We start from the raw sequence: 26,600 nt of genomic DNA, 5'->3' as shown, positions 1-26,600 counted from the left end.
GAAAGGCATAGCTATCAAAGTGTAGCAAGTGCAGTGGGACCAGTGCCTTGTGGCGTTATGGATCCAATGGACCAAATTATGGGTGTATTTTATTATCTAGTCAGTGACCAAAGGGTAGTGGGGAGAAGCAATTAATCCTGCTTGCACCAGGGTTGACTGCACCTTTGATACACCACAGGCTCTATTCTCCTGGGTCTCAGAGCCATGGTCTTCTGTTGGATGGCCTAAAGTCTGTAACAGAGCACCACAGACATGAGATCCATGGGATGCAGCTAACAATAGTGCTGCAGGTGCAATGACAATTGAGCGCAGGGGTGATATGGGCCCAATTTACCTAAATTATGGATGTATTTTATGTCTAGCCAGGGGACCCTGGAATATAGAGAGGCCCATTTACCTTGCTTCACTAGGGCCTATAGTACCACTGCTACACCAATCTCTTCTAGGTCTCACAGCCATGACCCAGTGCTTTAAGCACCAGGAGATGTTTCCTTTCCCCAGGACCTCACAGCCATGGTCCGGTGTTCTGAGGCCTACCAAAGAAGGGTGGCAGGGTGCAGGACTGTTCTTAATTTTAGATGTTTGCTCTGCATCCTGGACCAAATGTCCAACTTTTTTTGCTTGCCAAAGGACTGATGCAGGCATGCAAGCTAATCATTAGGGAATGTAAAGCACATCATTTTCAGGAAAGCCTGGAGCAACCCAGCCTAGTTTGATGCCCCAACACTGACTCTGGGAACAACCACTGGGCAGGGGGCAGCATTTGCTAACATGTAAACTGGAGGGAGGGCTGATGTCACAGGAAGTGGCCTACACAGGCCACTTTATTAAAATGTTGCCTTAGGGATGGTAAAAGGAGAGAAAACTGAGAATGAAGCAATCCTGAACGAACAGCCCCACCCTAAAATCTTCACTTTAAGATAACTCATGAGATAACAGCAGATAAGGAAGAAAATGTTGATGAAGAACATGATTTGCCCAAGATCAAACAATTTGGTCAAGTAGGAGAACCAGGATTGCAACACAGGACTGCTTGTTTCAAGATGCATAACGTTCACAGTATACCACATGCTTGCCCTGTTACATAGAATAGGTGTCTAATTTAAGGCAAGGAGAAATTGGATGAAAACTCCAAAATGAGCTTGGTGAGTTTTGGTAACGTCTATACAAACATTCTCCATGTAAAGCCACAAGCACAGTAAGTGTCCTGATTTGTAGTGATGGAAAAATTGATTCTGTACTGTGGAAGGAGCCCTTGGGATATGTGGGTGAGGGTGGTTCCTGTTCTTGACTTTTAGAAGTTAGGGATTGATTCTTGTCATCATGGACTACAAGGCATGGTCCAGTAGTGTGAGGTCCACCAGAGGCAGGGCCCACACCTCTGACTTGTAGCTCTGTACCATTGTGGGGAAGGCCGTCCTCCCCCTGAGCCTTACAGACCTAGTCAATCACATCCAAGACTTGAGGAAGGGACATGCCCTGGCCTTGTTGTGCTGGACCATGGGTGGGAGACCTATGGGGGATTTCGCCCTTGGATTTCACAGTCAAGCACTGCAATGCCAGAAAATCGGGCTCTTGATTTGCCTCTGATTACTTCTGAAGTTCAGGTTATGCTTTTTCCCAGTTACTTTCCTGTCTGCAAATCATTGTTAATGTACTCACATCCCTGTCCTGTTGTGAAATGGCAAAATAAATGGATGGCCTATTATAGAATGACTCACTGCCACTAATTTCTTTCACTAAAGTCACTGCACTGTTTTAATAAGCATGATGTTGATCTCTGTTACCTTGCAGCATAATAAATGCTATTCCTGGCCAGAGGCTAGTGCCCCGTGAGTTCAACAGAGGTCTAGCAGGGAGGACCTACCCCAATGTGCAGCCCTTTGCTGTGAACCATTTGTCTATATGTTTTGCACACTTCCAACTTGAGAGAGTTTACTTTGTTGATGAGACAAAGATTTTTTGTTCTATATTGTTGTATCCCAAGAATTTCTGTTGAGCTTTTTTTTTTTTTTTTCTCTGGTTTAGACATGGAAGTACTGCCATGGATGTAAAATACTAGCCATATGCAACTCTAGAGGTCTGACCTCCTTCCTGTGGGCATTCAAACCACAGTCCAGCTCTGTGAGGCCCAAGGAAATGGGCTGGTTGGTCAGCCAGGCTTGTAGCATTATTTAACCGCATTTGAACGTGTGCTTTCCAGGTGCTCTGCAAAATTGGGAGAAATCATCAGATGCAAGTGAAAGGAGATCAAAACTGCTAAGTCTACATTATGCTAATTAGCAGAAGGAAATGCACTCTGGAACCATGTAACTGTATTATTAATTAGTATTTGAACATTTAAAGGCTACACAGGCCATTGCTAGGGGTTTTGGGTCTGTGTCTCATGGCACATGACGTTAAACCCTTTTATCCTACATATGATTGTATTCTGATGTTTTACAGTGACTTTGGTGATGACTTTAATAGAAGTCAAGCTATTTTCAACAGTTGTATTCACTTTCATATCTTTTTATGCACATATCTTAACTTGTTCTGGGTATCTGGGACACCATCTACCCCACTAGCCCACCTTAAAAGCATTATACATGCTATAGCACACCTTACTAGGGAATGAATAAATGTGATCAGGTCATTTAACCCCTTCCCCGCCACGGACGTAATGGTTACGTCCATGGCAGCGCCCGTGTGGCGCCATGGACGTAACCATTACGTCCTGAATGCTGCCCTCGGGAGAAGCGCTAGCGCTCCTCCCGAGGGCCGTCCCCCCCACCCCCCTAGGTCAGGGCTGACAGGGGAATCCCTTCCCCTTCAACCCCCCATGCCCCCTGTGACGTCAGCGCGCGAGCGCGCGCTGACAATCACACAACCTCCCCCATCGCGCTGGAAGCAGAGCTTCCAGCGCGATGAAAGAGAAATGCTCAGCATTTCTCTTTCGATCACGTGGGGGAGGCCCGGAGGGGCTTCAAAGGGAAGGAAATGTATTTCCTTCCCTTTGAAGTCTCTCCGAGGGTTTCAAAAGCCGGATTGCTTGCAATCCGGCTTTTGAAACCCCACTAGACACCAGGGATTTTTTTTTTTTTATATGAAATTGACAGAAGGGAGCGACCCCTTGGGCAAGGGTCGCTCCCAGGGGGTCATTTTTTTTTAAGGCCTTTTCTGCCCCCAGTGGGGGCAGAAACCTCTAGACACCAGGGATACTTTTTTTTTTTGTTTTTTTATTTGTTTTCTTTTGTTTTTTAGGTGTGGGATGCGACCCCTTAGGCAAGGGTCGCTCCCATAGGGGGAAATTATATTTAGGCCATTTCTGCCCCCTTTGGGGGCAGATTGGCTTATTTTTATGAGGCCAATCTGCCCCCAAGGGGGGCAGAAACCACTAGACACCAGGGAGTTTTTTTTGTTTGTTTGTTTTTCACGTAAGGGGAGCGACCCCTTAGGCAAGGGTCATTCCCTTGGGGGGCAAATTTATTTTAGGCCATTTCTGCCCCCCATGGGGGCAGATCAGCCTATTTTTATTAGGCCGATCTGCCCCCACGGGGGGCAGAAACCACTAGGCACCAGGGATTTTTGTTGTTGTTGTGTTTTACAGATGGGGAGCGTCCCCTTAGGCAAGGGTCGCTCCCCTGGAGGGGCAAATTGTATTTAGGCCATTTCTGCCCGCTTTGGGGGCAGATCGGCCGATTTTAGGTCAATCTGCCCCCAAGGGGGGCAGAAACCACTAGGCACCAGGGATCTTTTTTTTGCGCCGTCACGCAAGGGGAGCGACCTTGTAGGCAAGGGTCGCTCCCCGGGGGGGGGGGGAGGGGGGCAAATTTATTTTAGGCCATTTCTGCCCCCCCTGGGGGCAGATCGGCCTATTAGTATTAGGCCGATCTGCCCACAGGGGGGGCAGAAACCTCTAGGCGCCTGGGCAAATAGTTTTTTTTTGTTTTTTTTTTGTTTGTTTGTTTTTTTAGAGATGGGGAGCGACGCATTAGGCAAGGGTCGCTCCCCTGGGGGGCAAATTGTATTTAGACCATTTCTGCCCCCCTTGGGGGCAGATTGGCCGATTGTAGGTCAATCTGCCCCCAAGGGGGGCAGAAACCACTAGGCACCAGGGATCTTTTTTTTGCGCCGTCACGCAAGGGGAGCGACCTTGTAGGCAAGGGTCGCTCCCCGGGGGGGGGGTGTGAGGGGGCAAATTTATTTTAGGCCATTTCTGCCCCCCCTGGGGGCAGATCGGCCTATTGGTATTAGGCCGATCTGCCCACAGGGGGGGCAGAAACCTCTAGGCGCCTGGGCAAATAGTTTTTTTTTTTTTTTTTTTTTGTTTGTTTGTTTTTTTAGAGATGGGGAGCGACGCTTTAGGCAAGGGTCGCTCCCCTGGGGGGCAAATTGTATTTAGACCATTTCTGCCCCCTTTGGGGGCAGATTGGCCGATTGTAGGTCAATCTGCCCCCAATGGGGGCAGAAACCACTAGGCACCAGGGATCTTTTTTTTGCGCCGTCACGCAAGGGGAGCGACCTTGCAGGCAAGGGTCGCTCCCCGGGGGGGTGGGGGGGCAAATTTATTTTAGGCCATTTCTGCCCCCCTGGGGGCAGATCGGCCTATTGGTATTAGGCCGATCTGCCCCCGGGGGGGGCAGAAACCACTAGGCACCAGGGATTTTTGTTGTTGTTGTGTTTTACAGATGGGGAGCGTCCCCTTAGGCAAGGGTCGCTCCCCTGGAGGGGCAAATTGTATTTAGGCCATTTCTGCCCGCTTTGGGGGCAGATCGGCCGATTTGAGGTCAATCTGCCCCCAAGGGGGGCAGAAACCACTAGGCACCAGGGATCTTTTTTTTGCGCCGTCACGCAAGGGGAGCGACCTTGCAGGCAAGGGTCGCTCCCTGGGGGGGTGGGGGGGCAAATTTATTTTAGGCCATTTCTGCCCCCCTGGGGGCAGATCGGCCTATTGGTATTAGGCCGATCTGCCCCCGGGGGGGGCAGAAACCTTTAGGCGCCAGGGCAAATTTTTTTTTGTGTGTTTTTTTTTTTGTTTGTTTGTTTTTTTAGAGATGGGGAGCGACGCATTAGGCAAGGATCGCTCCCCTGGGGGGCAAATTGTATTTAGACCATTTCTGCCCCCCTTGGGGGCAGATTGGCCGATTGTAGGTCAATCTGCCCCCAAGGGGGGCAGAAACCTCTAGGCGCCAGGGCAAATTGTTTTTTTTGTGTTTTTTGTTTGTTTGTTTGTTTGTTTTTGTAGAGATGGGGAGCGACCCATTAGGCAAGGGTCGCTCCCCTGGGGGGCAAATTGTATTTAGACCATTTCTGCCCCCCTTGGGGGCAGATTGGCCGATTGTAGGTCAATCTGCCCCCAAGGGGGGCAGAAACCACTAGGCACCGGGGATTTTTTTTTGGCACCAATGTCACGCAAGGGGGGGGCGACCCCTTGGCAAGGGTCGCTCCCGGGGGGGCAGGGGGGTTGGGGGGTGAGGGACAAATTTATTTTAGGCCATTTCTGCCCCCCCTGGGCCCGGCTGAGCTAGAGGCCAAAATCCACAGGTAGGCACTGTTTTCTATGAAAAAATGTGATGTGTCCACGTTGTGTTTTGGGCCATTTCCTGTCGCGGGCGCTAGGCCTACCCACACCAGTGAGGTATCATTTTTATCGGGAGACTTGGGGGAACGCTAGGTGGAAGGAAATTTGTGGCTCCTCTCAGATTCCAGAACTTTCTGTCACTGAAATGTGAGGAAAACATGTTTTTTTAGCCAAATTTTGAGGTTTGCAAAGGATTCTGGGTAACAGAACCTGGTCAGAGCCCCACAATTCACCCCATCTTGGATTCCCCTGGGTTTCTAGTTTTCAAAAATGCGCTGGTTTGCTAGGTTTCCCCAGGTGCCGGCTGAGCTAGAGGCCAAAATCCACAGGTAGGCCCTGTTTTCTATGAAAAAATGTGATGTGTCCAGGTTGTGTTTTGGGCCATTTCCTGTCGCGGGCGCTAGGCCTACCCACACAAGTGAGGTATAATTTTTATCGGGAGACTTGGGGGAACGCTGGGTGGAAGGAAATTTGTGGCTCCTCTTAGATTCCAGAACTTTCTGTCACCGAAATGTGAGGAACATGTGTTTTTTTAGCCAAATTTTGAGGTTTGCAAAGGATTCTGGGTAACAGAACCTGGTCCGAGCCCCGCAAGTCACCCCTCCTTGGATTCCCCTAGGTCTCTAGTTTTCAGAAATGCACAGGTTTGGTAGCTCCTCTCAGATTCCAGAACTTTCTGCCACAGAAATGTGAGGAACATGTGTTTTTTTAGCCAAATTTTGAGGTTTGCAAAGGATTCTGGGTAACAGAACCTGGTCCGAGCCCCGCAAGTCACCCCTCCTTGGATTCCCCTAGGTCTCTAGTTTTCAGAAATGCACAGGTTTGGTAGGTTTCCCTAGGTGCCGGGTGAGCTAGAGGCCAAAATCTACAGGTAGGCACTTCGCAAAAAACACCTCTGTTTTTTTCCAAAATTTAGGATGTGTCCACGTTGCGCTTTGGGGTGTTTCCTGTCACCGGCACTAGGCCTACCCACACAAGTGAGGTATCATTTTTATCGGGAGACTTGGGGCAATGCTGGGTGGAAGGAAATTTGTGGCTCCTCTCAGAATCCAGAACTTTCTGCCACAGAAATGTGAGGAACATGTGTTTTTTTAGCCAAATTTTGAGGTTTGCAAAGGATTCTGGGTAACAGAACTTGGTCCGAGCCCCGCAAGTCACCCCTCCTTGGATTCCCCTAGGTCTCTAGTTTTCAGAAATGCACAGGTTTGGTAGGTTTCCCTAGGTGCCGGCTGAGCTAGAGGCCAAAATCTACAGGTAGGCACTTCGCAAAAATCACCTCTGTTGTCTTCCAAAAATTTGGATGTGTCCACGTTGCGCTTTGGGGCGTTTCCTGTCGCGGGCGCTAGGCCTACCCACACAAGTGAGGTATCATTTTTATCGGGAGACTTGGGGGAACGCTGGGTGAAAGGAAATTTGTGGCTCCTCTCAGATTCCAGATCTTTCTGCCACAGAAATGTGAGGAACATGTGTTTTTTTAGCCAAATTTTGAGGTTTGCAAAGGATTCTGGGTAACAGAACCTGGTCCGAGCCCCGCAAGTCACCCCTCCTTGGATTCCCCTAGGTCTCTAGTTTTCAGAAATGCACAGGTTTGGTAGGTTTCCCTAGGTGCCGGCTGAGCTAGAGGCCAAAATCTACAGGTAGGCACTTCGCAAAAAACACCTCTGTTGTCTTCCAAAAATGTGGATGTGTCCACGTTGCGCTTTGGGGCGTTTCCTGTTGCGGGCACTAGGCCTACCCACACAAGTGAGGTATCATTTTTATCGGGAGACTTGGGGGAACGCTGGGTGAAAGGAAATTTTTGGCTCCTCTCAGATTCCAGAACTTTCTGCCACAGAAATGTGAGGAACATGTGTTTTTTTAGCCAAATTTTGAGGTTTGCAAAGGATTCGGGGTAACAGAACCTGGTCCGAGCCCCGCAAGTCACCCCTCCTTGGATTCCCCTAGGTCTCTGGTTTTCAGAAATGCACAGGTTTGGTAGGTTTCCCTAGGTGCCGGGTGAGCTAGAGGCCAAAATCTACAGGTAGGCACTTCGCAAAAAACACCTCTGTTTTCTTCCAAAAATTTGGATGTGTCCACGTTGCGCTTTGGGGCGTTTCCTGTCGCGGGCGCTAGGCCTACCCACACAAGTGAGGTATCATTTTTATCGGGAGACTTGGGGGAACATAGATTAGCAAAAGAAGTGTTATTGCCCCTTGTCTTTCTCTACATTTTTTCCTTCTAAATATAGGAGAGTGTGTAAAAAAGACATCTATTTGAGAAAAGCCCTGTAATTCACATGCTAGTATGGTCACCCCGGAATTCAGAGATGTGCAAATAACCACTGCTCCTCAACACCTTATCTTGTGCCCTTTTTGGAAATACAAAGGTTTTCTTGATAGCAATTTTTTACTCTTTATATTTCAGCAAATGAATTGCTGTATACCCAGTATAGAATGAAAACGCACGTCAGGGTGCAGCTTATTTATTGGCTCTGGGTTCCTCGGGTTCTTGATGAACCTACAAGCCCTATATATCCCCGCAACCAGAGGAGTCCAGCAGACGTAACGGTATATTGCTTTCGATAATCTGACATTGCAGGGAAAAGTTACAGAGTAAAACGTAGAGAAACATTTATGTTTTTTTCACCTAAATTTCAATATTTTTCTTTTTCAGTTGTTATTTTCTGTAGGAAACCCTTGTAGGATCTACACAAATGACCCCTTGCTGAATTCAGAATTTTGTCTACGTTTCAGAAATGTTTAGGTTTCTGGGATCCAGCATTGGTTTCATGCCCATTTCTGTCACTGACTGGAAGGAGGCTGAAAGCACAAAAAATTGCAAAAATTGGGTATGTCCCAGAAAAATGCCAAAATTGTGTTGAAAAATTGGGTTTTCTGATTCAAGTCTGCCTGTTCCTGAAATCTGGGAAGCTGCTGAGTTTAGCACCGCAAACCCTTTATTGATGCCATTTTCAGGGGAAAAACCACAAGCCTTCTTCTGCAGCCACTTTTTCCAATTTTTTTGAAAAAAACAAAATTTTCCCTGTATTTTGGCCAATTTCTTGGCCTCTTTCAGGGGAACCCACAAAGTCTGGGTACCTCCAGAATCCCTAGGATGTTGGAAAAAAAGGACGCAAATTTGGCTTGGTTAGCTTATGTGGACAAAAAGTTATGCGGGCCTAAGCGCGAACTGCCCCAAATAGGCACAAAAAGGCCTGGCACAGGAGGGGGAAAAGGCCTGGCAGCGAAGGGGTTAACCTTGATAGAACTACATTAGATGTCCCTGCCAGCCCCCACCATATTGAAACCCAGGCTCATTATCTAAAGTGCAATCACAATGCTTAGGCATTCCACAAACCATAAACCTTTTCTATCACTCCTTGACTTTATGCTTGTCACTGTCCCTCTACAGTGCTCTGCTGTCTTTTGGCTAGGTTTGCACTGTAGAAATACCACATACACATGGTTGACACCCCTGACAACTTGGAGGACAATCTTGCCATAACCAATGGCTCTCCACACACCTGCAGCAAGGACATCTTCAGATGGAAAAAGGAGTGCTAAAAATAAAATAAACAAACAAAAGTCCTTTCCCAATTATGCACCAAGGACAAGGATATCCCCATATCCACCTGGACGGCCCAAACCCAGATCCAATTTAGGAGCAATGAATACTCAACGATTTAAAAAAAAAGACATCATGATGCAGTTATAGTCATCAAATCACCTACTCCTCCTATCACATGACTGTGTATTTGACCCTGGACACCATTTCACAGCCTTTTGATTAAGTATGCACTATGTAAATACTTCATGCATACATACATACCTAATGCAATCTAGGAACAAATTATAGCATACGATTAAAGATATATGTCTTGGAAAGACTTGGCCAAACCTTTCCATCTAATATGACTAATATATTGTATTTCCACTTGATAGCAATATAAAATATATGTACTTATTTTATTAGTGTTAATGTTTTTATTGTTTTACTGATATCCATTCCAAGAAAGTTGCTTCTTATGAAGGCGCTTCAACAATATGCAATTAATGGCACTTACTGTGATGTTATTTCCTGTGATTTCACATTATATGCAAATTAGAGGGGCCTCACACATTCCCTTACTCCTCAGGGCCCCAAAAGTCCTAGAACAGACCCTGACGGGTGGGCAGACAGGGAAAGCGTGAGCGTGGGAGTGGCCGGTGAGACCAGCCGAGGTTGGAGGCATCAAGGGCACCCAGTGAGGTGACCCCAAGTGGGGTTAAGCGTGGATTAAGTGCTTTGGAGAAATAGCGCTACAATGCTATAGTGCGGTACCAAAGGAACGGCAACCAGCAAGGTGGTGGGAGGTGCCAAACAACAGACTGCAGGTTTCCCTGAACAGCACAGAAGCGGGTAGCATAACGCTGGTGCGGCCTGTGCTCTTGGTGACACCTATCGGCACCTCCAGGCCCGGGCCCTGCACCTTGTGCTTCCCTTCTACATCGCCTTTGCAGCCCATGCAGTGTTTTAAGTACCCTCAAAGAACCAAAGCGGCCATTAGAGCATCGTCAGTGCCTCTAGTGGAACTAAAGTGCCAGAATAAAATTCACCTTCCCCGTTAACAGGTACCCTACATTCACTTTTCACGTTACAGCACCTGCCTTCCCACACTGCTGCCTTCTAACGCTTTTGCTGTCAGTGCAAGTGCACTAACAGAGTGAGTAGAGTTATAATTTTAACTGAAATTTGGAGAGGCCTGCTTTTGCAGGAATCCCCAAAGGCCTCGGAGACCTAAAATTCTGAACTCCTCAAAGCGGGGCAGCAAAAATGATACAGAGGCCAAACAAGGGGAAAAGAGTGGCAACCCTAGCTGGTCTCCCAACTAGCATGGAAAAGGTCACTGAGACAGACCTGGGGTCCCCAAGATCTGAAATATTTAAAGCAGTAAAACTAAAACTACCAACGATTAAAGACTTCTTCATTAAGTTAACTTCAGCCCCAGATATAAAGGAGGGGCCTGACACAGCCCTCGTAAGAGGGAAAAGCTTGCTTTGGGATTCCAGAGAGCATCCCATATATGCCCTGTTGGGCCAGGCCAGCGGAGAGGTGGATAGGAGCCCAGGGAAAAGCCCAAGAGGAGGGGACAAGTTTTGAATCTTCTGAAGAACAGCCAAACAAGTGGATTCGAGAAGCCCCAACGAAAGGTCTTCGGACACCCCTGTCCTACTGTCACCAGTAATCATAATTAGAGATAACTGTGCTGTCCCACGGGCTCCTCCACTTGAGATCTCACAGGAAGGTCCTGCTACAGATGTTGCCAACTGTAAACTTAACACCTCTATTGGATGCAGCTTTTGGTAGCCCCATTGTCCTAACATCAGCAGGCACAAAATGAGCAAACGAGAAACAACAATGAATGGTCCTTAACGAAACAGATGGAGGAAGAAAATAAAACCTTCACTTCCACTGCAGCTGTATATGCCAACATGATGCTCTATGAGCAAGTATAGGAATTTCGAAAAGAAGAGGCAAAATGGAAGCAACATGAAACCTCACATTCTGAAAATTAGACTCTGGCTAGAATCCTACTAGAAATTGCAAACGCCAGTAAATTCCATGCAAACAAACTGGACACTCAGATTGAGGTCTCCATGTCAATTGATACAAAGCTGGAGCACTTGAACCAACTTATAAAATAGACTCGAGCATTTGCGAAAGATAAGCCAGTGTGGTGTCAATGCGACCCATAAGTGGAGAACATCTCCAAATTAACAGAAGTATTGTATACTCTTATTCAAGATTTAAGGAATGAGACCCAGCTAAGTTTCAAAAAGAAAAGGGAGGGCCTTTTAAAGGCACCAGAGAATAAGAGCCTGCCCAAAAGGGGAAGGTAAGGACAGCAAACCTGGAATCAGGGGGGTGCGATAGTGACCCTGATGATAGACCCTAAAACAACATCAAAAACCGAAGGGAAGAAGCAGCCAAAAAGAGAAATTAGAGGCTATAATGACATTGATCTTAACCTCCACTGAGGCCGGGAAAGGTAGCATAAATGTACCCATAGTCCCAGAATCTAATGACACTTCAGAAACCACGCTGGACATGGAAAAATGGAAGACTGCACACACAGGGGGGCTAAATGGCCAAAGGGAACAACAATAACAATACCTACATGCAGGGGGATAACTGGGAAGGCCTATCAAGGAAAAGCAAACAATGACTTAGGAAACTCAACAAAAAGAGCTCATGCAAAACATCTACTAGCCTAACTAGGCCACACAAGGCTCACCCAGTTTACTTGATGTTCAACCAGAGGACCTGGAAGTGAAGAATGTGAAAGACAAGGGGGCACTCAATTTGGATGAGGAAATCAGGGGCTTCAGCCAAAAGGACATAGGGGAGCTTCGGCTTGAAAGCGAAGGGGATTTAAAAGCCCCTGCTTCAAGGCCCCATATTGATTTGAGCACCCAAACAAACAAAGAGGAGAAGGGAACAGGGGAGCTTATTGAAGTTCCAAAAAGGGCAGGTTTAATAGTAAACTGAGAAGAAATTTCAGCACAGCAAGCGACTATAGCCCATCTCTTCTTGGCTCAGGAGGGCATTGTCAATGAAGAACTAAGAGACAAGTGGAGGCTCCCTTCTACACAAGGGTGTGCACAGGCACCCGCACCAGAGCAGGAGCCAATTGTGAGGAACTCATTAAGGACCCTGCCAGATGGTCCTGAAAGTGAAGAGTGGGTACATACTGTAAGAGAACCTCAAGAGCCCAACGGCTCAGAAGCCCAACAAAAAGAGTCCACTGAATAATCCTTCAACTGAAATACACCTCCTGTGGCAAATAGGAGGTTCTCAACAGTCAGAACATTGTCAGGCTGACCTCTAAAATCCAAGACCTGGGGACTTGAGGTCCAATGACATTGAAGATATGACCTTTGGGCCACTCGGACCGGGGAATTCCAGGAGCAAACTGAGATAGATCTAAGGGAAGAGCAATTAGTGCATAAGAAGAGAAGTGGAACAACACTGGACAGGAGGAGGCATACCGGTCTCTCTCCCCACAAGTTTATAGGAGGGAAACAGCATCAGAATACAAAAAGGAGGGACTTTTACTATTTGAACTGGAGCAGCATAAAGATAAACCAACAATTTTGACGAAAAAGTTTAATGTCACCAGGCCAAATGTGGAGCAAATAAATGTGCCTTGAGAAGAACACCATCCAAGCTGGGGAGAGAGAGGTAAACATAGTCCAGATTAAGGGGGTTATTACAACTTTGGAGGAGGTGTTAATCCGTCCCAAATGTGACGGATATACCACCAGCCGTATTACGAGTTCCATAGGATATAATGGACTCGTAATACGGCTGGTGGTATATCCGTCACTTTACCGTCACTTTTGGGACGGATTAACACCTCCTCCAAAGTTGTAATAACCCCCTAAGTCTCCCCCCTCCGGGAGAACCTAAACTGGGATTGACTGGCCAGATCACTACGCGTGCACTCTTGATCCAAATAGTGCTCACACCCCTAGAGTAAAGCATTAAAAATATGTTTTTGGAGGGTGAGATGGATATTGTGAGAGGAAAACAAAAGAAGAGATCTGGAAGAGCTAGATCCACACTATGTGATATGCTTCCAAGAGATCTGGAGGCTAGAGGAAGAGCTCTTACAAGATCACGTCGAATATAGTTCCCCGGTGAGACCCTCCGCATGTGTGGGAAACCCAAGTGGTGACGTATCCATCCAGATAAAAACCAAATGGGCCAACACCACTAAAATCTGGGCTAGCAACTGATATACTATTATTGTCAAAATCACCACAATAACATTTATCAACAGAACACTGCCTAATTCTGTTATAATTGTAAACATCTATCTACATCTGGCTTTTGCCAGGAAGCTGTAAACAGCAACAACCCTTCTGGAAAAGCTACAGGCCTTGAAGGAGGAGCTCGGGATTCACTGTATCTTATCGGGGGTGATTTAAACTCTAACCTTTTTTTTCTCCAAATCTCTTTATTGGTGTTTTCATAGGTAATCAATACATTCAAGTTCACATTATCGTTATCGTAGAGTGAGCTAGTTATACATATACATTTTAACATTGAGTCACTTTAGAATCTTGTAGTACTGTACCCTCCTCAGCTACTGTCTCTTTCATTTCCAATCTTTATATCAGAACTATGTTGCTACACATTTGCAGACACAAATTTCTCTCCGCATTCGTTAGTATCAGTTCTCTTTCCATTTGCACCACTTGCCTTCCCACATTATCTCCTAGCAAGCTCCTCAAATAACCAAGCTATGTTTCAGCATGCTTCTTTACCTTTGGCGATTGTAATATAGTTCTCCTACTGTCTCGTTTGTGTTTTGGGTATTGGATGGAATAGGGGCCGCCTATAGTGTAGTATAATATCCCCATCTTGATAATGCAGCAATTTGGCCACTACTGTACGTGGTTGTCTGCCTGGGGCCGGTGGCCTGGCGGGCAACCTGTGTGCCTGCTCTAAAGCGAAGAAGGGTGTGAGTTTGTTTGGGGCCACGTCGTTGCGGAGCCAAGTCTCTATATGCCACCATATCTTTTCCTTCTATCCCTTCTGGAAGCTGTACTATTCAAATGTTATTGCGTCTATTGCGGCCTTCTGTGTCTTCTGCACGATGTTCCAATCTCCGTACTCGGTCAGTCAATTATGCTGCTTGCTGAGTCATCGCTTCCTCAGCTGGTCGTAAATCTTCTAGGCCGCGTTGCACTCTTTCCGCCAATTTCCAGTGTTCGGCTCGTAATTACCCCCAGGCCCACTGAAGCTGCCCCAATATCTTGTTGAAGAGCAGTTTTAGTATCCACAATTGCTGCCAAAATCTTGTTGAATAGAGATTGCCTGTTAGAGGGCATGATCTCTTGCTCCTCCGTCTGGTCTGGCTGCATCACCGGCATGTTCAAACCATGAGAAATCACCTGAGAGGGTCCCACTCGGGGCTTCCCCATTGTGCACAGAATACTTTCTTGACCTTGTACCCTGTTTCTAGGCTGGTTAGTCGAGTACTTGCCGTACCCTAAAGTGGGTAATTTATGAGTCCAAACTGTCCTGGCATTGAAGGGAAAGCTAGTGCCCTGGCTCTCGTGGTTGTGTCTGATAGGGGCGATGTCTGCCGCCCTAGTCACTGGGCTTCCTAATGGAACTGGAAGGGGGTGGGCGAGGGTGTAGCCTTCACTCTATTTGCCTGTCTTGGTGTGTAGAGTTCTTACTCCTTGAGTATCCCTATGATGTCCATTCTGATGACTCAAAGCGTGGCCATTTTACTCAGTGGATCCCCTTGCTGTATTACACTTATTTGTCCCTATGTCCCCAGGCAGTGTCTTTCAACCTCTGGTTTTCCTCTCACCTACATGCAGCTTTCCCTTTATTCCTGGTCTGGGCCAGTCCGGGGGATCACTATCTCCTCTCTTTCGACCTCCTCGCAGTGACAGCATGGGACTGGGGAGCGTTAGGCTGATTCCCGGTCCCCCCAGTCCAGGCCTAGTTCTTACCACCTCGTTGCGTCAGACTCCTCCGGTATTCTGAGCGGGTCTGTCCAGTCTGGCCTCCTCTCCCCTCATTCAGCACTATGCTTCTGTTTCCAGGCTCATTCAGGAGCGCCTACATCTGGGCCGACCACTCCTCGCCTCCGTTATGTAAGATGCGGGAGCCCATCATCCAGGACAGTTCCACGACGAGGCCACTTCTCTGCTGTTCCGTTGTTCTCTTCTCTCGCCTGGTGCTGGGCAGTGGCACGGGTTCCTCTGATCAATTGTGCCGGCACAGGGCACCCCGGGCGACTCTCTAAGAAGGATAAATGTCTGGGCTCATGTGGAGCAATGCAATCACGCGTCCACCATTGCTGGCTGCTAGGCCATGCCCCCCACTTCAACTCTAACCTTCTGAGGCCAAACCCACTGTTGATTGGAAAATCCAAGAAACAGCCAAATTAGAACAGAAAAAATGATGCCTTTGGTTTGCTGTTTGCCTTCAAGCTTGAATCACATGGCCTCCTGTGTCTGAATAGCAGAACTAAGGGTGTCATTCCATCTGCATACACCCACATCTCCCTTTATAGATTAGCCACTTTAGACTATTTATGGTGCTTCATAGAACACTTTCACCTCATCGCCATTCTCAATATAATGCCATGAGTATCAAGTGATCATGCAGTATTATCATGAACCATCATCTACAAGCTATCCAGCTGTCCAAGATTGCAAATGGTAGGATGCCAAAAGGATATGACCCCCTTGAAGCAAATCACTTGGCAGTGTACTACTTCAGATTCAAACAACAAAAGAGGACAATAAGGCAGACCTACAGGATTTTAAACACCTTTAAGCTACACCCCAAATCAGGGTGGGAGAGTGTGATATCAGTGCCTTACGTACCCACAAGTAGTCCCACCCTGGGGCCTAGGGGGCGAGGGGGACCGCCTAAGCATGAACAGCTTCTCAGCTGGGAGCTGGAAGTAAGGAAGATGAAGAATGAACTGAATAAAACCCCGAGTTCCAATAGAATGAATAGGTGTCCGAGTAGGGACCTGAAACAAAAGATCAAATTCCTCAGAAGAGCATTGAGAAAACAATAAGAATGGCACAGTTAAAGAAATATGAACTTATTTGGGCAAGACTTCAAGCAGCCATGAAAATAGGGGACTCAAGCAAATTTAGGAGTCTTGTTAACAACCTCACCCGGGGAAAAGAAAAAAGAAATTGTAATATCACGCCAAAGGAGTGGAGCCGATACTTACAACCACTATAAATAAAAGTCCATCACCCTTGTAGCCCCCAAGTAGGTTCCCACCAAAAAACAAGAGCGACCAGGCAAGGCTAGATGTGCTTCAGGGAGAGATGAGAATGTCAGAACCAACTTTTTTGCATGCAGATTCAAGTAGGATGGCCTGCCAAGCCAGGAATATAGAGATAGGGACACCGGATGAGAGGGTCCACCTAACTAGTGAAAACATGCTTTCAGAAGGCAGTTGCCAAGGGCCTATTGTGAAAAATATTAAACGACTATTAAGCAGACTAAAAGGGTCAGACGTCATCCTTAAATCAGACGTTTTCTTGTGGCCCCTCATCTTGACATATGTATATGCCAACTGCTTTTGCAATAGCTCAGTCCCTGACAGCTGGATGGGGCCCATGTTGGTCCCACTATACAAGAAAGGTTATCACCAAGTGCCAAACAACTACAGAATGATAGCACTCTTGTTGTAAAAGGGAAAGTATATGTCTGACTCCTAAATGAGGACCTTGAAGGATAGGCAAGTGTCAAACAACTGATTTTGTGGTTTTAAAAAACCTAACATATATAGAGGATAACCTACTAACCTTGTCTTGTTTGATAGAGGACTCAACCCGGCCAAATGCCCCGCCATTATACACAGCATTTATTTACTTCACCAATGCCTTTGATAATGTACCATGAGCACGGCTGTGGGTCAAGCTGAATGGCTGGGGAATCCCACCTTACCTTCTCAAAGCCTCGGAGTCCCTATATAGTGAGATCTGGGTAACAATCAAACTGACAACTGATGGAGCAGATATGTTAATTAAGAACTTTTAATGACTTATGTGTATGTTTACTAATGAGCAAAATGCATAGAGAAATTAATTGTAGAAAAATAATGTGTGCGTTTGAAAATGTGCCCTCGGGGAGTGGTCACCATGTGTACTAAAAGAACTAAAAGATGCAAAATAATGTAAAATGTATAAGAAAAATGCTCTAATATGTCATAACGAAATGTATAACCTATGTTTTATATTAATTCATATTCTTAAATTAGCCGGACTAAGGGCCTAGTTTCACTGGTCCTTGCTTGCTCTGAACATGGAGAATTCGAATGCCTTGCAAAGGACTGGTAACTGGAGACAGGGATTGCAACCTTGAACCGCTCAGAGTTCAGGCTGCTCAGCTAGAACACTCTGCAAATGTATCAACGGACAGGAGATGATGAAGACAGTTTGATACAATTATGTGTAGTGTAGGCTAAATGTACTTTCCCAGGACTTGAACAATAGAGGCACTGACTGAAGACTCGTATGCAACAATTGTGTTACCTGAAGAGCCGGATGATGTTCTCATCACAAGAAGAACCAATCAGTTTTATGGGACACAAGACATATGCAAACTCAAAGATTTGGTAAACAAAAACTATAGGTTAGAGTCATAACTTCTGATAGTCTGACCAATTAGCAATTAGTGGGATGGACTGGGAGACCTTAATAAAAAGTCATGACAAAGGGTGAGGAATCAGAACTGCGAGGAGAAAGTTGATGACGTCAGGAGATGCTGTCTGAGGTGCTGATATTGGGCTCATACTCTGTGAACCTGATCTGTAGCTGACTATTGATGACCTGGAGACGAAGACTGACTTGTTGCGGATCCATCCTAGAAAGGTAGCTATGAAATGTGACTGATGATTTGTGCCTTTTATTCTAGGTACCAACTGCGCTGTTTCACAGAGATTCACTCTTAGGTAGATTTTTCCAAATTAATGTTTTTACCTAAAATGTTATCGCATGAAGACCCCCATGCTAATGCTAATCTTGGTTAGGTAGGCTGTTAAGGGTGACAAACTTTATTGCTGAATTACATTGTTAATACTGATATTCATAGGTTATGGTGTTGCTTTGTCGCATATCTTTCTTCAAGAGATAATCTCTTTTAACTGCTGAATTAATAAAGAATTGATTTAAATAAACTTTGAACTAACAGATGACCTAGAATTGTAAGCAATAGGGAATAAAACTTGTTAATCTTTTTCATGAGTAGTGGTTATTTCTTATTAGTATGATTATTATTGTGGTTTCATAAAGTGTTTATCTTGTTTACTGATGCTGATTTTTGGTACAGTGGTCACTGCATGACTAGGATACTCCATGAGATTCAAAAAGTTCATCGACCTATACGCGTAAGTTTACTTATTAAGGACCGAGCACGCTAGCAGTTTTTGGTAGCAGCTTGATGGTTAGTTTCCTTGGAGACCTAGTTATGATACTAGTCTAAGTTAGGGTTAGTTGTTCGTATTTTTATGAGGTTTGAATTTTGTTTTTCTGAAATGGCAATTCTAGCAACGATGATGTCCCCTTAAGCCCAGAAATGACTTTCCCAGATCCTGGAACCCGCTAGTAAAGTTGGGTATGTTCTCAGCGTTTTGAGACACTGTGAAAGTGGCAGATTGCCCTTGCACAGACTTAAGCAAATTGCAGGTGAATTGTGAGGTATGTGAGGTAAAGTAGGGAGTCTGTATACTCCAGTTGAGGTTAGTAGGGGTGTGCGTACTCCGTGGTATGAGAGTAGGGAGGTCATCGAACTTCATATGTGTGTGGCGCTTTGTGCTAAAAAATTATCCAAGTGGATGTTGGTGATGTACGGACCCTGCATGGTCTAAAGACACAGGAGTATATTGACATGTGTAGGAGACACTTGGTTATTTTTTGTAATCTGTCTGGTTTAGTAGGTTGATCGGGCGTGGTCAACAAATCGTTGTGTGTAAGAATTGAGTAAAATAAAAATTCGACTGAGATTTGGCGAGTTCTATGTGCTCCAGGACAGACCCATTGATCAGTTGAGAGTAAAAATTTGCGGGTCAAATTTTGCTTGCGTATGTGGAAGGCTGAGAAAGAAGAATAGCTATATGAGCCAAGAGAGCCATTAGTGAAAATCCGTAAGGTCTCTGAAGTGATTGTGTCCCTTCCTAATGTAAACAAGCAGGTTTGTTTTAATTATTGGTTTTTGGTAAGTGCTCGCAATCATTTGCATTAGTTGTGTGAATCGAGTTGAGGAGGACGAGCCGCAAGACTTTGTCAGCCGCTGTGTGTGAGTGTGACGTCAGAGTGTGGGGTAGGTTGGTTAGTGAGAAGAGACGCGAGCGGATTGGTAGCTGTCCGTAAGAGGCAATTGGTTGAGTAAGCGGGTGAAGGGAATCTTGGGAGTAAAAGTCATTTCATTATTGAATCAAAAGTAAACAAAGCAGGCAAAATGAAGTTTTTCAAGGCATTTAAGAGTGCGATGAAGGGTGATACTTACATTAAGGCGTCAGTGGGGGAGCCGACCCCACCGGAAAATACTGCGGCTTACATTGTGATGGAGGAGCGAGGTGTAGCGCCATGTTTGTGGTTGAATCAATGGTGTAAGTTAACTAAAAATCAAGGATCTTTAGCGTTTCCGGAGCATGTAACTTTTAATTTGAGAATTTTGGATCAATTGCGAATGTCATTGTATGACATGAAGCCATTACCGAGACCAGCACAGTTTGAAGCTTTAGTGGTTTGGGAGCTAGTGGCCAGACAGCAACAAGAGATGAAGTTCAAAAGGAGGATAAAGCAAGTAGAAAAATCATTAGCTGAAGCTAGATGGGATTGGGAACAAAAGAGATGGAGAGTAGTGACATTACAGGATGTCAAATTGTTTCCTGCAATTACAGAGGGAGACAAGGCAGATAGAAGGAAGATAGTGCTAAAGAGGATGAGAGTGGAGGAAGGAAGAAAAAGAGAAAGTCTTATGTGGACGATGACGATTCTGATGTTGAGACCGGCCTCCACCTTTAACGACCTATTCGGGGGGTCCAGGCACTAGTGCTGCTGCCACTATAGCTGCTCTGGCACAAGCCCAGGGAGCCAGGGGAGCTGTACAGGCAGAAGACGGACAAATACCAGGGGTAGTACAGGGTACACCTAATGCAGGAACTACTACTGTAGTTCAAGCGCAGATACATCGACCTTCGGTGCAGAGAATCTATCCAGATGTGCCAGTTCTTGAGACAGTTTCGAGCATAATGATGCCAAGGGAGCAAGGGCTTCCGAAGCCAATGCTGGTTCAGACAGACCCAACACTGATGTCATTGCCTTCAACGCAAGCACAGGGTTTGCTGAAGTTTACACCACTGACAGGAACGCAATCAGATATTACACCAGTCAGGAATCTGGCAATGGGGGTAACATTCCCGCCAGGTGCAAGTGTTAGGGCAGCTCCAGATGCAATATCTTTACCAATTACTGTTGGTAGAGTGGTACCCTTATTTGCGCAGAAGAAATCAGACGCAGAGGAAAATAATGAACTGTCACAGAGTCTCGTGAGGAGGGGAGGGAGTGATCCTGTGCAGATGATGTCGTCAGCAGAACAAACTTTCAATGGATCTAGACCTTTAATGGATCTTAGTCCACTTGTAGAGCTTCCAGGTGCAATGAATGGCCCAAATGTGAGTCACAGTTTGAAACTTTTGACCCCACAAGCTTCAGTTGCAGTGGTGCAACAGCTACCGGTGCCAAATGTGAGCAACATTTCATTACAGGGATTGTCAGCTCAGCAATTGAGTGAGTGGTTAGATAGTCTAAACACACCTCAGAATGCATCCAAGGGTGAAGATCAGATAAATTGTGTGAAGTTGAATATAGAAGCAACCAAATTAGTCGAGGGAACACTGGGTGTGAACAGATTAGAATCCTAAACAGAAGAAGAAGTGAGGAACCTATGCCCAAAGATTACAAGAGAGGTGAGCAAAGTACATCAGAAATTGTCAGAGCTAGCAGAAAAACATGACATTGAGAAAACAAAGCATTTGAAATGCAGCTATAGATTAGATTTCGAGGCGAAGGATTTCGAACACATGAGATCAGCCGGAATGAAGGCACACTTGAGAGAATTGCTGCAGAGTGCACAGATTTGGGACGCATTAGAGAAGTGGGAAGGTAGATGGACAAAGAAAAAAGATAAACAAAAACAGGATTCACAAGAAGGGGCTGAAGGTGTCAACAAGGGAGAATCAGTTAAGATGCTTCCGATGAGAGAAATTCCAGGAGGGCAGTTTGTTCATGTTCCATGGCACAGGAGTGACATATTGTCATTTACAAATGATTATCCAAAATTGAGAGAGAAGGCGGTTGAGTGGTATCACCAGACAGAGAGATTTGTGAAGCTTTCCAAGTGTCTGTGGGAAGACTTGAACACGCTATTGGAGATAGTGGTGCCAGCAGACTTGTGGGTCGAGTGCAAGAGAGCAGTAGACTGGCCGACAAGTGAACCGGAAAGGGATAGAGTAACAGGTGCTCCTTCACCTGAGGTAATGAAAAGTTATTACAAGGTGATTAAGTTTCTGAACACGAGGATTTCTCCCAAAAACATTGATTGGCAGCGGATTGATAGAACGGTTCAAGCATCTAAAGAGTCAATACATACCTACTATGAAAGATTGTTGAAAGCATTTAAGGAGTACAGTGGTAAAGAAGCAGTTGAGCCAAAGGACATGTTGCATTTTGTGTTCATATTCGTCGAAGGTTTGAGACCAGAAGTAGGGCAGATGATTAAGAATCATCTGATTTGCTGGCAGGCGATAACAATTGATTAGGTGTTGCAATATGCAAAGTACTGTAGTGATGAAATTGAATAGAAGCAAAAAAAATTGAAGGAAAAAGGAATGGTGATGCAAATAAAAGCAGCCCAGACAGGAGTGCAGGGAGCCATGGTACCGCCTATGCCGCCGCAACAGAGAACTGTGATGTTTCAGCCTCAAATGAGAGGTAGAGGACGTGGAATTGACATAATGCGTGGTCTGGACATTTGGACCGTGGTTGTTCAGAACGACATGCAGGGAATTAAAAAGATGTTACTGTGTCATTTGTGCGGAAACGTGGGACACTGGAAACGGGAGTATCAGTTGATGGCGCAGGATGGTGTTATTCAGCAAGGTGATGTCAGTACATTTCAAACTGTGAAAGTCCCAGTAATGAAAGGATTCATTCCTAATGTTCAGAATCGAGGGCAGAATTTCTTACCGGTGCAGCACATGCAGGTGCCACGCGCACAATTTACCCAATTACAACCAGTACAGCAGCAGGGCCCAATGGTACCTAGACAGCAAATGCAGATACCTCAACCCCGCTGGAGCAGCAACAGGTGATGCTTCCTCAGCAGGTCACAGGTCAAAGACAAGACAATAGTAATAACACAGTGCATCAGTTTCCATTTTACAGTGAGGATGAAATAAACAAAGAGTGGATAAGTGACAGTTCAGACGAAGGAGCTTGTATGCTTGACGCTTCCCTAGAAGTAGATCAGAGGGGGCCTTTTGTGAAGGGAAAAGTGATGGGTTACAAGGTCTCATTCTTGGTTGAGACAGGAGCTACGCATTCTACAGTAAGAAGCATAGAAGTCCAGAATTTACCTCTTTCAGGCAGGACAGTTCAAGTTGTGGGTGTGGAGAACAGACAGTTGACTAATCTAATCACAGAACCAGTGCAGGTTGAAATTGGAAATTATCAAGGATTGTATAGATTTGTGGTGTGCGATTCAAGTCCTGTAGCCCTACTGGGAAGAGACTTAGGGCCAGATGTAGGAAATTCCTGAATTGCGACTCGCAAATTGCGAGTCAGAGAGACTCGCAATTTGCGAGTCTCAATTTAGGATGCAGGATGGTGTCCCTGATACCATCTGCGACTCGCAAGGGGGTAGCAAAGGCCCACCTCATTAATATTAATGCAGTGGGTCGCAATTTGCGACCCCCTTGCGACTCGCAGCACTCACAGGGATGGTCGCCTTCTAGAGACAGTAGACCACCATGTCTGTGACTGCTTTTAAATAAAGCAGTTTTTTTTTGTAATGCAGCCCGTTTTCCTTAAAGGAAAACGAGATGCATTACAAAATGAAAAACTGAAACGTTTTTGTTTCATTTTTTCAGAGCAGGCAGTGGTCCGTAATGTTTTCCATGCCATTCACAAAGGGGAAGGGGTCCCATGGGGACCCCTTCCCTTTTGCGAATGGGTTACCACCAGTGTGACACTGGTGGTAACTGTGATTGCTTTGCGACCGCGTTCGCGGTCACAAAGCAATGCAGCATTGCGCTGCGACTCGCAATTAGGAAGGGGAACACACCTTCCTAATTGCGACTCGCAGTCCCGTTTTGCGAGTCGGTAACCAGGTTTTGGGAATTGGGGAATTGGGCATCGCGATGTGGGTTTTGCACATCACAAACAGCTAAATTTGCTGTTTGCGACGTGCAAAAACATTCTTACATCTGGCCCTTACTGTGTAAGACAAAATGTTCCATTAATTGTTCAGATACTGGGATAGAGGTCCAGACGAATAGTGATGATGAAGAAGAACAAGCGACTGAAACGATGACTAACAATGCCTATGGAGAATACCCATTGATTGAGTTTTTCCCAATGTTTAATGTGAAAGAATTGCATGCAGACTTGCAGGGGACAGTGAAAGAAGAGGTCTGAGATTTGACAGGGAAAGAAGTAGGTTTGATTAAGGGAGTGGAGCCCATTAAAATCACTTTAAAGCCGAATGCAGTGTTCCCGCAGCTTCCACGGTATAACATGGCACAAGATATTTTAATGAAGGTGGCACAAATAATTAGAGACTTTTTAAAACAAGGAGTGCTGAAAGAAGTGCTGAGCAGCCCATGTAATTCACCGATAATGGGTTTGAAAAAGCCATGTGGGAAAGTGCGTGTTGTACAAGACTTGCGAAAAGTAAACGACATGGTGGTTAAATGTTGTCCAGTAGTTCCCAATCCAGAAGTGATACTGTTTCAGATTCCTTGCGATGCAGAGTGGTTCACAGTAGTAGATCTGTCACAAGCTTTCTTTTCTGTGCCTCTTCATGAGGATAGTCAGTTTCTTTTTAGTTTCAAATTCCTAGACACAGTCTACAGCTGGTGCAGGCTTCCACAAGGGTATATGGAGTCACCATCACTGTTTACTCAGATCTTTAAAAAGAACCTGGAGTCGTTGGAATTGCCATGCCAATCGACTCTTGTGCAATACATTGATGATTTACTAATCGCATCTAGAACGAGGGATGAGTGTAAACATGACTCGATTGCCTTGTTGAATCATTTGGGAGAATTTGGACATAAGGTCTCACCTGTGAAATTGCAGTATTGCCAAAAGTCAGTGAAATATTTGGGACATCAGATTGAAAAGGGAGTGAGGAGAATCTCCAGAGAAAGAATTACAATGATTCTGCAGAGAAGTCCCCCGACTTCACAGAGAGCTGTCAGAATGTTTCTGGGAATGGTGGGGTACTGTGGACAGTGGATTCCAAATTTTGCTGGAATTGCCAAACACTTGCAGCAGTTGACATGTAAGGAAGTTACATATCCCATTACTCTAGATGAGGACCAGATGAGAGCATTCACTGAATTGAGAGCAAGTTTGTACAGAGCTCCAGTGTTTGGAATACCTGATTACACAAAGCCTTTCACGTTTTTTTGTCATGAACGTGATGCTTGTTCTTTGTCTTTTTTTAAACCAGTCCATGGAGGTGCTTATCACCCAGTAGCCTATTTTTCAGCTACCTTGGACCCTGTTGCAGCACCTTTACCAGGTTGTCTGCGAGCAGAAGTCAAAGTATTTCCCAATGTGAGGGGGTAGTCATGGGATACCCTTTGACGGTAATGGTACCACACTCTGTTGAGACTTTACTGACAACGATGAAAAATCAATATTTGATGGGTGCAAGACTGACAAGGTATGAGACAAGCATATTGGGTGTCCCAAATGTAACATTGAAAAGATGTACAGTGTTGAATCCAGTGACTTTGCTTCCAAGTGACAGCAGAAATTGAAAAAGAGGAAGAAATTGAGCATGATTGTCTTGAGGTGACTAAGCTGTGTACAAAACCGAGGCCTGATATTAGAGACACACGTTTAGAAGAAAATGGCCAAATTGTCTTTGTTGATGGTTCGTGTCTCAGAGATGGAGCAGGTACACTGAGAACAGAATATACGGTCTGCACAATTACAGGTGCATTAGAAGCATCATGGCTTCCAGGTGTATATTCTGCACAAGTAGCAGAATTAGTAGCTCTTACCAGAGCATGCTATGTTTCTGCAAGATTAAGAGTCACAATTTACACTGACAGTCAATATGGAGTTGGAATTGTTCATGATTTTGGCCAATTATGGTTGCAATGAGGTTTTATGACTTCTACTGGAACTCCAGTGAGAAATGGCGACCGAATAAAAGAGATCTTATACGCAATTCAGTTACCTGAAGAAATTTCTGTGGTAAAATATAGTGCACATCAGAAGACACAGGGTTACATTTCCAAGGTTTTGCGCATTGAACTGTATATCGTTCAAAGACAAGTGGGAATTAATGCCTGAAGAAGAAAATAACTGTGCAAGTTTTGCTTTGAAAATAATTGACACACTAGAGGAATTGAAAACATTGCAGGAAAATGACGACAAGGAAAAAAAAAAGCTTTGGGTAAAGTTTAAACGCGTTCAAAGACCAGATGAGATTTGGGTTTCTGAGGAGGGTCAGATGGTGCTGCCAAACAGTTTGTTGACTCAGATGGCAGGTATTATCACGGCCAAGCACATATTGGAAGAGATGCCATGGTTAGATTGTTCAAGGTTGATTGGTTTAATCCAAACTTTAGGCATGCAGCAGAGGCAGTATGTCATCGATGTGTTATCTGTCAGCAACTAAATGTGGGGAAAGGGACAGTGGCAAATTTGAGTCACATTGGAAGAGCACGCGGACCATTCAGCAGAATGCAGTTAGATTTCATTGAATGCCTGCATGTGGTGGATTGAAGAACGTGTTGGTGATTGTGTGTGTGTGTTTAGTCATTGGATTGAAGCATACCCTACATGAAGGAATGATAGTCTCACGGTTGCAAAGCTGTTGCTCAGAGAGTTAGTACCAAGGTTCGGATTTCTGATCTCTTTAGAATCAGATATGGGAACACACTTCAATAACGAAGTGATCAAACTCTTATGTGCAGCATTAAACAGAAGTTGCATTGCAGTTACCCCCTAGAAGCTTCAGGACTTGTAGAGCAAATGAATGGTACACTGAAATCAAGAATTGCCAAAATGTGTGCCGCAACAAACCTGAAATGGCCAGATACATTACCTTTGGTGATGATGTCAATGCGAAATATACCTGACAGAAAGACAGGACTGTCACCCCATGAGATTCTCATGGGCAGAGCAATGAGGTTATCAGCAATTCCAGCAAATGCTCTTGTCAATATTACAGATAATATGGTGTTGGACTACTGCAAAGGTCTGGCTGATGTGGTTCGATC

Source organism: Pleurodeles waltl, chromosome 5 (genome assembly GCF_031143425.1).
Source record: "Pleurodeles waltl isolate 20211129_DDA chromosome 5, aPleWal1.hap1.20221129, whole genome shotgun sequence".
In the NCBI taxonomy this organism is placed as follows: domain Eukaryota; kingdom Metazoa; phylum Chordata; class Amphibia; order Caudata; family Salamandridae; genus Pleurodeles; species Pleurodeles waltl.
Note: the sequence above shows the minus strand (reverse complement) of the source record.